Source organism: Globicephala melas, chromosome 18 (assembly GCF_963455315.2).
Source record: "Globicephala melas chromosome 18, mGloMel1.2, whole genome shotgun sequence".
Taxonomy (NCBI): domain Eukaryota; kingdom Metazoa; phylum Chordata; class Mammalia; order Artiodactyla; family Delphinidae; genus Globicephala; species Globicephala melas.
The window spans coordinates 76,868,532-76,883,008 of NC_083331.1; the positions used below are offsets into that span (position 1 = coordinate 76,868,532).

Sequence of the window (14,477 nt, forward strand, 5' to 3'; positions counted from 1 at the left end):
CAGCTCACCTAGAAGCTTGTTAGAAATGCAGAGCCTGGGACCCAGCTCAGATCTCCTGAATCAGAATCTGCATCTTCACCAGAGCCCTGGAAGATGCATGTGCACAGTGAAATTCTGACCACAGGCCATCTTTTTAAGATGCTACTATGGCTCTTGGGGGCGAGGAAAAAGGTCTCTTCCACCCCCTTGGGTCTGAAAGTTAAACTGACAAAGACAGCATACACATTTATTCAATATATTTTACATGAAATGGAAACCTTCGCAAGGAAATGAAGGTCCGAAGAAACAGTTGGACCTGAGTGTTTTCATGCTGTGTTTGATGAAGAATGGAGAGTCGTGGAGGAATGTGGAAGGTCAAGGGGTGGGAGGTTAAGTGTCATGAACAGGGAGACTCAGCAAGTCCTGTTCGTTGGGATTCTTCTTGGGGTCCATTTGTCTTCAGAGATGAGGATGCTCCTTTCTTCTGGGTATGGGGTGGGCCCTGTTTCAGGGAGGGAGGGTAGAGAGGAGCTCAGAAAAAAAAAGCTTCTGCCTTTTCCTCAAATTCCTCAGCTTAAGCTATGCGAAACGCCATGGTGCCGTTAGCATTTCCCGAGCCCCATCATTCTCCCATCTGGAACTTTCCCAAGAAGACTCATAGTCCAGAATAGATTGTCCCCTGCACGATGACACAGTCCCTCAGCCCTGCGCATGTCTGTGGAAACAAAACAAACCGAGAAAGGCTAACGGTTAGAATAAGCTTTAAATTCGCGTCCAGAGGACAGTCACTGGAGAAGATTCTAGATGTTGGGCTCAAAGCATCTTTAGATGGAGGGAAGGCAGGCAGCCCTGACAGATTTTCCTGGTTTGCAGTGTGAATGTCTCTGATGATGTCATCAGATACTCTGGCGAACTTGAACTGAGTGGCCCACAGAGAAACAGGCATGGAGGTTGTCCACACGTGAGCTGCTGTGGTGAATTCTCTGAAGTTTTTATCAAATGGTCCAGCTTCAGCTGGCGGAGCTTTAGGAAAAGGGCCGTTTTTATTTTAGTGATTCAAGTTTGAGGGATGGGAAAAAATTGGAAGCATTAGTTTGGAAAGTTGTAGCCAGATATCGGAGGAAACGAGAGGAATTTGGGATCCAGTCCAGTTTTTATTTTTTCCAGCTCTGTTGAGATATAACTGACATAGAACGTTGTATAAGTTTAAGGTGTACAGCATAGTGATTTTATATATGTGTTTAGTCCAGTTTACAGGTAGGTAACAAAACCTTAAAGACAGTAAAGTAATAGCAGTTAATACCCACAGGGGTGTGCTATAGTTTTCCACTGAAACATAATTTTTCTTTCTATAATCACCCCCGTGTCTATCAAAGAAAATCAAAGGAAGGCTAATTTGTTTGCAAGATAAGACTAGTCTCATTAAAATTGGCCCGATTCCTTGCAGAAATACAGCAAGAACAGGGATTTTGAGTTTACCTCCCTGGAACTTTTCACAAGGGATCTCCGATTGGGCTGTTAAAAGTCTCTTGAGGCTAGCAAGCGAAGCCAAGGGTCACCATTCAGTTTTGCCTGCAATATCTATAATTTGGGTGAATCCTTTCTTCTAGATGTCCTCCAAACCTTCTGAGTTTCCTGGGCCTGCGAGGAAGTGACTCACCTGGTAAAGTTGCTGGAAACCCTGTAAGAAACTCACAAGGCTTGTTTTCCAAGGATCTGTATTGGCTCCATAAAATGAGCCTCAGTCCCTTAGAGCCGTCCGGCTACATCTGATCGCGTGTATAGCTTGCATCAGTCTCAGCGTACTGAAAGTGACGCTCTTGGCTAGAAGTGCCTGGGGCGCTCACCTGAGCCCATATTACCTGTGGCAAGGACCCCACAGATGGTTTCCCGACTGGAACCGATGTTGCAGCTGGACCGGTCCTTGTGGTTCTTATTATGATCGCAAGATGCACTTCAGCAGAATCCATGAAGGAACTTTAAAAAGACAAAGTTTATTGCTCGCAGGTCCTGGTGGGTACATGGCCACACGTGGTCCCCCTAGGACCGCGCAGTGAGGTTGTGGGTAGAAAGGGAGAGAGACTGAGCACATGTGAACCTGGGGCTCTGCCTTTGTTAGGGTCCAAGGGTGGAGTGCTTGGGGTTTCCTGAGTTCACTCTTTCTTGGTGAATTGAAACATAGGAATCAGGACACAGGACGGGAGAAGCAGGTCACTCAAATGGTCAGCTATCCAGGTTACGCGGGACTTTTTAGTAGGGACACTTGATGGGCGGGATGGCCTGGCCCCTTATCTAGTTGTTTAGCTAGTGACTGTGTCATATGGCTGGTAATATGTTTATTTGAGATGAATGTCTTTGAAGTGGATGCCTTGGCAATGAAAATCTCAGTGTCATGCGCTTACATGACAATCAAAAACCTTAATGTCAGTCACTTACACTACAGTGTACATTCTCAAATACTACATCCAGTCGATGCTTTGTAATATAACCAGTAATTCCTACTGTGTCCTGTTACAAGGAGAACAGATTCTTTCTTTCTTAATTTAAAAAATATTTTTTGGTCATGCCAGGCAGCAGGTGGGATCTTAGTTCCCCAACAAGGGATGGAACCCACGGCCCCTGCATTGGAAGCTCAGAGTCTTAACCACTGGACCACCAGGGAAGTCCCAGGAGAACACATTCTTGCTGACCTTATGCAAATAACCAGATTGCCATGAAAATAAGAATACCCACGAAGAGTTTCAAATTCTGGAGAGATCAGGTAGAAAGAAAAGATAAATGATTCAACTCTCTTTACAAAGGTATACTTCATCAAATTGCTGTAAGGTATAGATAGCTTAAGAGACAAGAGGAAAAGGTTTCCTTAAATCTGGAAAAACAAAACATTAAAGAACCTGCAGTTTCAAACAAAAAAAGCCATAAAAATCATAACCACTGTTCATCGATTCATTTAGTCCCACATAATTGATTCTTGTTCTGCTTGATCTTGGGTTAGCAGTTTTATGAATCTGTCAGATTCTCCATTAGTTCTGAAGATTTTTACCCAGTCCAATGGTATGATCTTAAAGTTATTTAAGCAAAGGTCCCTAGGAGCCTGTACTCCCAGAGTACCTGTCCTTCCCACAAGTCTAAAGGATGGTGCTTTTTTGTTCAAGATGAAGAACTTTGGCCTGTAGTTGATTGCAAGAGCATTTGGGAAAATATCAGAGTCAAAACTAGCGGCCTGTGAATGACAAAAGGCTTAAAATGACCACAGTTAGAGATGTGATGAGAGTTTGCAATTGACAAGGTAATCTGGTTGTTCCTGCGGAGTACAACATGTTAAGATAACTGGAATGACTGATAACATTATATTAGGACATACCATGGAAAGCAAGGATATTGACAAATTTCTAGGAACTTCACACAATTTCTGAAACAAACTTTTATCCGTATAAATATAACCGAAGGAAGACTAAGCATCACTTTTTTTTTTTTTTGCAGTACGCAGCCCTCTCACTGTTGTGGCCTCTCCCGTTGCGGAGCACAGGCTCCGGACGCGCAGGCTCAGCGGCCATGGCTCACGGGCCCAGCCGCTCCGCGGCATGTGGGATCTTCCCGGACCAGGACTCGAACCCATGTCCCCTGCATTGGCAGGAGGATTCTTAACCACTGCGCCACCGGGGAAGCCCAGCGCTAAGGCTTTTTTGTGTGTGTGTTCTTCTTTCAGTCTGAGCCATAGGGACCAATAGAACATTTGTTTTAGGGCGAGCTGTCACTAAAAAATCTTTTTAAATATAAAAGCTTTTCCAATTCCAAGTATGTCCTCTAGCCATTGATAATTTAAGACCTCCAGAGATACCTGTTCCAAAATGGGACTCAAAACCGGCGAGCCTTCTGATGGCTTAATCCTGGACGCAAGAGGTGTCCTCACAGAGGCTGCAGGAGATGCGGGCCCCATGATCCAGGTCCCTCCCAAAGAGCGACCTTCTTTCTTTCAGGACAGGCAGTGAGAATGGTGTTTGTGAAATCGCCTGTCTCTGGTCGGCCACAGAAGTGAGAAGGGCCAGCTAGTCTGTGATGCTGGGCCAGCAGCACTGAGATGGTACTTGCAGGGCTGACAAGGGAAGGAGGGAAGAGGCAACAAGGCGACCAGGGCTGAGAACTGAGTTTAGATGAACACCCCTGAGAGCGGGCACCGTTGGACAGAAATTGCTGCTGTGCGCCCGGCGTCCTGAGGCCCAGCTGATGGCTCATCTGCTGCAGGGGCAGCCCTGACGGCCTGTGCCCCCCCGCAGGTGGAAAACCAGAGAGAGCGTCCTCTCGCGGGATTCCAGCCGAGCTCTCAATACACTAAACGAGAGGGAAGGAGAAGCTGCTTCTGCTTGTGAATCGCAGCAAAGTCTATCCAAACAGGTGCTGGTGTGGCGAAAACCGTAAACTCGCTGGCCTGTGAGCCTGCTTCCAGGACCTATGTCTGTGTCCTTCCCTATGATTCTCCTTCTTACGACAAACGACACAAAAGACAGAGATTAAGGAAAACGATGGCTCTCCTTGGGAGGGAAAATAGCAATAACAAGAGTGCTGAAACCCGAATTCATAAGACATTACACTCCAAGGACTAATTACCACAGACGTGTTCTTCTTCTGATCCAGATTTGGAAAGGAAAAGACAAAGGGTGGCTCTTGTCACCCACACTCGACCAGACTCTGAGCAGGAATCCGGGATTCTTACTTTGCCAGAGAAGTCCCAGCCCATGCCAAAACTGTTGGGGAGGAAAAAACGTTTCCTCAACCCTCTTAGGAAATGTCACTAAGACCTGCAAATTAAACTATCAAAAGACAGACTAACAGGAGGAAAGGTATGCAATTTTTATCAATATTTATGTGCACGGGAGACCACAGAAAAGGAGCAATACTCAGGGAAGCAGTTAGCCTTGGGGGCTTAGATACCATTTTAACAAAGGAAAGGGCGTTTGGACATCAGGGGATGATAAATCATGGAGAAGCAACTGGGAAATATTGGTACAGGGCGGAATGAATGGAAGATGACGGCTTGTTCGTTTTAAGATTTTTTTGGATGTGGACCATTTTTAAAATCTTTATTGAATGTGTTACAATATTGCTGCTTTTTTATGTTTTGTTTTTTTGGCTGTGAGGCATGTAGGATCTTAGCTCCCCGACAAGAGATCAAACCCACACCCCCTGCATTGGAAGGCAAAGTCGTAACCACTGGACCACCGGGGAGGTTCCTAGATAAGGGTTTTTATGGTGAAGTCTCCAGTATGATTCTCTACCTCCCACGATAAGAGTGCTGTCCTCTTCCTGGTATGGGGGAGAGAGTTACCTTCACAGAGGAAGATTTATGCCCTGACTTTAGGGACTTAAGGAGAGGCCGGAGAGCTCTTCCTGCATCTGCGGATTCTTGATCGTCTTCAGCTCAAAATAATCCTTCTCCGTAAGTGGCATGTTCTGCTACCCTTCAACCACTGGACAGTATGCCTGTAGGTCACCAGATTCATCAATTAAATACAGCTCTCAAAGCACATTTGCAGGTGTTTTCACTTATGAAAATGTCCAGTGGGTCCATAATTTGGCAACAGCCATATAATCAATTGTTTTAAAACAGAAGTGATGCTGGCTATTATAATGTAAACTGTTCTCTAAATGAAAGAATTAAAGGACTGCAGTTGGAGAAGTGCACGAGCAGCGGTTAACACGCTGCTTCTGGCAAAGACGTGTCCCAGCTTACAGGCTTCTTCCGGGTGTGTGTTGCGGTGTTTAATCAGGCGCGTGCGTGCGCTCAGGTGCTGGGCTGTCGTCCTATCAGCTGGGATGCTGCCCTGTTAACTGCTGAGCTGTGCACTTTCCACTGTGGTTGTGTCTCTCCGAGCTTCTCTTTCTCCTGCTCTTTCTCTGGTCTCCGCAATCTGTGTAATTGTCTTCTTACTTTTGTCCTCAGAAAGCTTTAAACAGAGTTGCTGGGAAAGATGAACTGTGTCAGTCACCAAGTTCTGATGCTTCACGGATTAACTGTAGGGACTGGTTATGTGGATGCTGTAAAGGCAGGAAGGGACCTGGGTCTTGCACGGAGGCCACGTGGGCCGTGGCCAGTGGCCTTTACTACCTGGGGAGGGTCCACGGGAGGCGAGTCCGAGCAGACCAGCCCTGCGACTGCCCAGCCCGAGGCTGCTGGTGGTGCCAGGCGCTGCATTTGGGGACCCCAACCTTGACCTCAATGGGCCAAAATAGCTCTGCATTCCCAGGACCCCTCTACAGGGAATTCTAAGCGTGGGTGAGAAAGGTGAAATGCCCAGGGGAAATGCCACCTCTGCTGAGGAAGCAGCAGGGAGGATTTGCCTGAGTAAGGGGACCCCTGAGAACACCGCTGTATCCATCCATCCATCCATCCATTCGTTCATCTGTTCATTCATTCATCTTCTTTGTCTCCACATGGGCTGCATTATCTGAGAGGATCGTGTTTCAGTGTTGCTGTTAAGGAAATCAGACTGGTTACATATTTCTAATCACAAGACATCAGAGCCTCTGATCCCTCCCTTTTGTTCTCAGCAGCTAATCAGCTAAGAAGCTCAGCTTTGAAACTAGTGGCATAAAATTGCCAAGCAGTTTAAGAAAGCCAAGACTTGCCCAAGTTAGTGCCAGTGTGTTGGCCAAGTTCAATGTGAGGTTTTCAGATTCTGTTTTGAATCGGTCTCTTCCCGTTAACGGAAAAAAAGGCAATAAAAACTGAACAAATTGTTTTTTTCTGCAAAATTGAATATAATACATAGAACACATTTTGAGGCAGCTTCAAAATAAAGGAAAAAAGAAGAAAAGCGTTGGAAGAATTAGGTACTAATTAGCACTAGCGGCACAATCACCAGGGTCAGGTATAAACCTTCTAATATCTGGCCAGAAACATTTCCTATGTTAACCCAATTCTTTCTTGTACATCTTTGTGGCTAAATGAGAAAATCATGCATTTAAAAATCACATCACAGTAATGTGATGACCTGGAGCAGAGAGAGGAAGCTGAGACATGGTCACAAATGAATCTTTTTCAAGTTGAAATCAAACACTTAAAACCAATTTTGAATTTTCTAATTTTTTTTTTTTTTGCGGTGCGCGGGCCTCTCACCGTTGTGGCCTCTCCCGTTGCAGAGCACAGGCCCCGGACGCGCAGGCTCAGCGGCCACGGCTCACGGGCCCAGCCGCTCTGCGGCATGTGGGATCCTCCTGGACCGGGGCACGAACCCGCGTCCCCTGCATCGGCAGGCGGACTCCCAACCACTGTGCCACCAGGGAAGCCCGAATTTTCTAATTTTTTTATCTAGTAGTTCTTGGAGGTAAATAGGCCAAATAATCCCATTTTAATAGACCTTGTCATTAATGTCTGCTCATAGAAGTAGCTTCATTACATTAGTGGCCTGAAGCGGGAGCGCAGAGTTGTTCTGGAGTCTTCAAGTGGTCCAGAGGGTCGATGCAAAGCTGCTTTGCACAAAGTGAGCTGCAAAAATAATTCTGGCCTTTTAGTTTTGATTTCCTTTCTATTGATTTACGCTCGGTACATCTAATTCCAAATCTTATGGATGGCCAAGTCATTCAGCTGAAGTTTTGTGGTGAAGGAACCATTAAGAAAGTGGAGAGGGAAGGTCATACAATTTCCACCTGGATGAGGAGTCGAGGGATAATTTTATTCTGAGATCAAATTCATGCCGAAAGCTTAGCAGAGCGTTGGTCAATCCCATCGTTTAAGTATAAAGAGGCTGAAGTTTTAGGCAGGAGTAGAAAGATGCTGAAAGGGCCCATATTTTGCTGCCCCCAAATGTGCCACTTTGGCACAACAATGATTTCGATTCAAGGCAATTGAGAATCGTCATACACAGGAAAATTTCTCTGCCCTCCCGTTTTCTGCCTAAAAGCAGGGCATAAGTCTCCCTTGGTGAAGGTGGCATAACTCCCCGCCCCATCATGGACCAGGACAGAGGGAAGCAGCCCTGTCACCAGAGACAGAGCCACCGTGAGACGAGTCTGCACAAACAGGTCTTGCTGAAGTAACCCCTGTCTTCCGTTAGTTCCCCATATACCTCCTGGTCACTTTTTCACAATTTATCACTCTTTGTTCAAAAGATATAGAAGCTCCCAATTCTAACCACTTCTGTGATTTTTTTTAACTTCCTTTTTGCAAAGCCCTCGTGCATGTTAACTTAAAAATATTAGTAGAATTTGTATGTCTTTTCTCTGGTTAACCTGTCTTTTGTCAGTTTTGTTTGCCGGCCCCAAGCCCTGAACCTGAGAGAGCTCCTAGAAACACAAACTATCAAAGTGACTCATGGGAAATAGAAAATCTAAATAGACCTATAACAAGTAAAGAGAATAAATCAGTGCTCTAAAAACCTTTCCAGAAAAGAAGAGTCCAGGGCCAGATGGCTTCACTGGCGGATGTGACCAGAGTGGGGCCGGGGCCATGTCTGCCCCTGTCTGCCTGGCGGGGCTCCTGGACCTGCTTTCTCTGGCCCGCCGTCCACTCCTCCTCAGTAACTTCCCTGCGTGCAGCCCCTGTCGGTCTTTGTTGGCGGCTCTGCAGAGCTCACTTCCTGTGTAACGTGGCTTCATCCTGTGGTCCTTCCAGGAAGCTCTTTGAAACGCCCATGTTTACCTGGTTCCCCGGAGGCTTTTCTCTTCCCCTCCTGCTGCAGAGCGACTCTCAGTGTCCCACCGTGGCTGCCTCTGGGTTTGACTGACTTGCAGCCCAAGGATGAGTTTTCAGTCCTTTTATCTGAAAGAAAACTTCCAGGTGGCCTCTGAGCTTTGCTCTTTCTGTGGCGTCATTAAAACTGCCTCTGCGTCCACCAGTTGGGATTTTACTTTTAATTGTTAAAAAGATATGATCCTTTAGTCCAGTGGTGCGGGGACTGGCATGCAGCTTTTATTTTATCTTGTATTAGGTTGAAATGCAAAGGCAGGCAAGAAGAGACCCCTGTAAGAACTCACAGATGTCCTGAACAATTAGTGTAGAAAGTGCTTGCAATGTTTGGGAAGAGGTTTCCAGATAGTTTTGGTAGGAAAAGCAATACTATATAAGAAAGCTATATTTTCTATCATTTGTTATTAAATACCCAGGGAAACCATATCCTAACGCTTCTTTGTGGCTAACAGGGCTTTTAGCCCCACAAACTGACGGAGGTAAAGAAGTCTGCGTCCTGTGGGTGAGAACAGGTGCGCTCAGTGTTAAGTGGATGGGAGGGTGGAGAGGTTTTTGGATCAACTAGCGAGAGCTATAAAGGATCTGAGCTTCACACAGGGGCAAAGAGAAGGGCACAGTTAGGATAAGCATGCCTGCTTCCCAATTAGAAAATTCTCACTTGCTTCCAATGTTAGCTGAAACGCTCTGCTGAGGTTCCCAAACCTGCATCCTTGGATCGGAAGGTCGGGGCACTAACTAGAGAGAATGCAGGGGCTGCTTTTTGGACTATCTCTGTGGACGCCTTCAGCCCTCTCCTTACTTTGTTCCGCTTACACTTTTGCTGGGAATTACTGGATTTAAAGGTTGACCGTGTACCTGTCTTACGCTTCGGCACTTTGACGCCCGCCCCTGAAAGCTGTCGTCTGCCAGGCTGCCTGGTCGGCTCCAGGGCCTTCCCCTGGTCCAGAGCCTCCGGCTTCTCTCCGCGTGGCCAGAGGCGGGTCTCTTGGTGGCGGCCTGCCTGTTGACCCGTTGAAGTTGGGGTCCTTTGTGGTCTGAATGAATGGATCTGGTCTTAGAAGATAAGTTGCTTGCTGAGGAAATTACCCTCTTTATTTCTGTTCTTAGCAGGAAGACCTTGGCGTTCGTCCAGCACTTCATGAGAAATCATGGTTCAATTATGCTTTATTTTTCCCTCACTTCTTTCTGTGTTTGACATAGTGGTGAAAATTAAAGAACCTTGAGTGGAAAGTGCATCAGTAAAATAAAAGCATATTGCAATTATATTCTGACCTTGATTCTTTTCCTCCGTAGCTATATTTTTCGCAAGATTAATTATATCCTAAAGTGTGCCCAGGTCTCTCGGTGTTTGCTTCTAGATGTTTGCCAGTGGGGTGATTGAGTGCTGCTTTGCCCTCGGATGAAGTGATGCTTTCATAACTTCTAAAGGTGACTGAATGCCTGAGACTTTATATATTAAAAAATTAAATTTTCTTGTTCATACTGATAAAAATCTGGCTGCATTCCCATTATCAGGATAAATTAGTGTGTTGTCGGTAGAAACCAGATCTCCTGTTTAAATGAAGAGCAGATAAAAACTATACATTCAATTCATCTACTCTGTTCAGTGAAGATGACAGAATGATGAGGCTTAGCGTGGTGGTGAGGTAACATTTTAGATCATTCATGTTGCACTATAAAATGTTTGGTTTCTATCAGAAATGTTTTCATTTAATACTAAAGGGATGATAACCTCATTCCAGTATTTTTTTTATTCCTCAAAGCAGTCATTAGTTATATGTTTAAAAATTAAAAACGAATGTACACCCAGTAGTTACAATTTTAAAAAAGAACATCAACTAATAATTTAATAATTTTAATTGCTCTCTAAGATTAGATACATTAATTGAAAGTAAATGTAAAAATCTCTTCCCTGTGGTCATAAAAGTTTTGACGTTTATCCATATGCCCACTGATAAAGTAGGTTGATGGTACATAGTTGATAACATCCAGTTCTTACTTAAAAGATCGAATGTAAGAACTGGACATCATTAGTTTTGGCTGAACACACATAGCACCTGCCACTGTGCACGTACACACACACACACAAACACACACACATGTGCACAGACACACACACCTTCAGAACATTTCTGGATGAATTGACCCATCTAAAGTGGCTTCTCCCCACTCTCTCTGTGTACTTTCCACCTGATTTACTAAAGCATATCCCTGGGTAGTGCTGAGTGCATCCTTTGTTTATGTGTGGGTCTCTCTCCCCTCTCAACAGAAGCTTCACAGGACAGGGACTGTTCCTGAGTTGCTCACCTCTGTATGCCACCGAGGACACAGAACAATGTCAGCATGAAGTACGTCATTTGGGGAGTGAAGGAAGAGTGACTTTCCTATTTGCAATCAGGTCCTTTCTCTGAACCTCCGCGATATTTAGCTTTCACAGTGCCCATCACCTCGTCTTATTGCCACGATTCATGTGTCCACTGCATCTCCTGGGGCTCCTGGGAGTGGGTACCGTGTTAGATAGATTTGTTGCTCTTCCGGCCCCCAACTCAGGCCCTTCACCATGGAAGGTGCTTAAACATTACTGACAGGATGAGTTCCCCTACCCAAGTCCTGTTTCCTACGGACTGTTTTAGGGCAGGCTAATGTGTGAAGATGTTCAGATGTAGGCTTGTGTGGCTGTATGCTTGGTTATAGCCAGGAGCCTGTGGCCTCATGGGAGGGTCCATTCACGAGATCCGTACACATTTTAGTAGAATCAGTCCTGACACGCCCCGTGTGTGTCCCAGGAGTGATGGTGAGTGAGAGCTAGCCTGCTGCATTGCCCTAAACATCTGCCCCATTGTCCCAAATGGGGAGGCCACCTCATATTCACCTCGACTTCTCAGGCTAAGTTCTCTGTGTCTCTGGAACTCAGACCATTTTAGGCCAAAGGGAAAAGATGAAAGAGGCAGAGTTTCTCTCTCTCCCTTTACTTGCAAGGTGTTTCTATTTCAATGGTGGTGTCGTGGGGATACGACCTTAAGCATTGTCTTTCCTTCGGATTTACATCAACTAAGAGGAGAGAGTGACTCTGTACGGCCCGGCCCTGGGGGAAGTGATAGGGCAGGCTGGGCCTTCCTGCATCCTTCAGCTCACCCTGTGAATCGTCTCCCTGCTGAGCAGGTGTCTAGGGAATTCCGTGGTTGTACAGCAAAACTAATTTTGATAAATTTGAAAAGCATCTTATGTCGCAGGTTGTTTTCTAGGAGGGATGTGGTGAAGACAGCGGTTTCATTAGAACGTGAATAAAGTCCTGTGTGATGTGCTGTGTAGTTCAGTGTGGTGTTTTTTATGGTTCTGTGTTAACTCCCTAGATTTCAGTAGTAATTTTAAATGTAGGGTAATCATAATACTGATTTCTGTACCAACCAGTAATTTTATGTTAACTTGGGTTGTTTTTTTTTTTTAATCTCACATCATGGAGACAGTATTAGATAGTTTCAGAGAATTGACCATGAGGCCAAGAAAATGAAAGGCTATTTTTTGAGTCATGTTTTAAGGAAACTTGAAAGAAAACAAGTAGACTACTAGATCCATTTGGAGCAAGTGTCCTGTGACTTCTAAGGTCATAGAGTTGGTCTCAGCTTGGAGAGGTTGACGTGCTGAAGGTGACTTAGATGTGCACAGGGCCAGTCTGCTGAAGATCAGAAAATGGTACCTAAATTTTGGATTCAGTTGCAGCTAACAAAATTGTTAAAGAAAGGCCTGGGTTGATGGACCCGGAATGCAACACTTAGTCCACTGGTACTCTAAAGTTAAGATGTAAGACTCCATTTTCTAAACATTTTTAATCCATGTAATCATTGTTTTGATCAAAGTGTCTTTATAATTGAGCCTTACTTTAAAACATTTGTTTTCTTAAATATTTACCCTTGGGAATAGATTTCTATGAAAGAAAATAACTCTCTTTTTCTTGGCTGCCCTTGTCTTGTTCATTTCAATTGTGGGAAAATCATGTTAATTAAAAGAAAATTGATACCATGGTTCTCTGGCACTATGAGTTACTATGTTTGACTTACTTGATTTAAAATAACTTTTTCCCCTAATTTTAAGATACTGTGCATTTTAGAAATTTTCAAATATAATAGAAATAAAAAAGAAAAATTTTAATTCACCCCAAATTCCATGACATCACAGGTAATCTCTGTTCGTATTTTTGTATACGCCCTCCTTTTTTCTGGGTCTATAACATTTTTAATAAAATAAGATCATGCTGTGCAGAGTAAGCTGTATTATTTTAAAATTGAAGTAGTTAATGAAGATTATTTCATGCCATTGAATGTTATTCTTCTGTATCAAGGCATCACAACACATGGTCTATGAACCCTGTAAGGAGGTGATGTGGCCGCACTCTGCCCGCCCTCGGGGGCAACCACAGTCCAAAGCTCGCAAAGGCACTGGGACTCCGAGCCATGGTTTACATCACGTGTCTGTTCCTGGTGTTCTCAATTTGTCCTCCCGTCAGGGCTTTATGATTAAATACTCTTTCATAACTCATGTGAAAAATGAAAAGTGTCACACTGAAGTTATCTATTCAAAATTTTAAAAATAGGGGCTTCCCTGCTGGCGCAGTGGTTGAGAGTCCGCCTGCCGATGCAGGGGACGCGGGTTCGTGCCCCGGTCCGGGAAGATCCCACAGGCCGCGGAGCCATGGCCGCTGAGCTTGCGCGTCCGGATCCTGTGCTCCGCAACAGGAGAGGCCACAACAGTGAGAGGCCCGCGTACCGCAAAAAAAAAAAAAAAAAAAAATTAAAAAAATAGGAATGTTTTCCCACCAGTTGATTTGCTGTTTTGCTAATTCTTATAGAACTTAACGGCAAAAAGGAAAAATCTGTTGGTTAGTTCTTTTCCATGAAATTACTGTTGTGAATTTGCATTTGTGGAAATGAGCATCTCTTCCCCGTGGGGCTGCCCTTGACTGGGTGAACTCTTGTCCCAGGAACAGCCGCTAGGGTGGGTGTTGGTGGAAATAACCCCGGAGGGGGTTAAAGGCGGGGCGGTTGTGTGGGCAGCTCCTTCCTGGACCTGAGATGGGCGTGTGTCCCCTGCGTCTCTCCAGGGCATCGTGCAGCAGTTCCTGGTGTTGCTGACGACCAGCCCTGATGAGAGCCTGCGCTTCCTGAGCTTCAGGCTGGATTTCAATGAGCATTACCGCGCCCGGGAGCCGCGGCTCCGCGTGTCCCTGGGCGCCAGGGGCCGGCGCAGCTCCCACACGTGAGGCCCCGGCCCTGCCTCAGGGCGGCAGGTACCGCTGGAGGCGTCGTCATGGAAACGCTCGCATCGCATCCTCGAGGACCGCCTGCTGCCCTCGATCCTGGCAACCTCGACAGCCCGGCGTCGGGCGGCGGCAGAGTCGTGCTTTCCTACGTTGGAGTTGAATATATTCGTAATATCACTACGTTAAAGAGGCTGGCTTGCACTATTCAAATTTATTTTTTAAAGTCTTCATATTTAAAAGATACCACACTTTGTTGAGGCTTTTAAGCTCTCCGTGATATAATTCATATTTGTCACTTTTTGAAAAAAACCACGGTTTCTTTTAGAGAAAATTAGGGTGATGGATACTCATCAGTTAGGATGGTAACATCGTTGCTGTTTCCTCGGCATCCTCTTCAGAAGGCTTTTTTGGTAATATAAAATTAAACTGAAATACATAGGAAAATAGAGAGCATTTTATCATCTTGGTAGTCAAGTTTATCAACTGTTACCTGTGTGAGAACCTTGTAGCTTAATGCACCATGTTTACATAATTTATTCTTTTTTCTCTTCTTTC

At 45.2% G+C, this 14,477-nt stretch overlaps 1 long non-coding RNA gene across 1 annotated transcript in view; it reads right to left on the reverse strand.

Annotated features, from left to right (window-relative positions):
* Nucleotides 1-302: 302 nt before the first annotated feature.
* The window catches only part of LOC132593856 (uncharacterized), a 60,165-nt gene continuing 45,990 nt past the window's right edge, over nt 303-14,477 (reverse strand). Inside the window, exons 3-4 of the long non-coding RNA XR_009559797.2 lie at nt 1,842-1,956; nt 303-694 (exon numbers count right to left, since the gene is read on the reverse strand). This is a non-coding gene — a long non-coding RNA (uncharacterized lncRNA). The remainder of the gene's footprint in view (nt 695-1,841; nt 1,957-14,477) is intronic.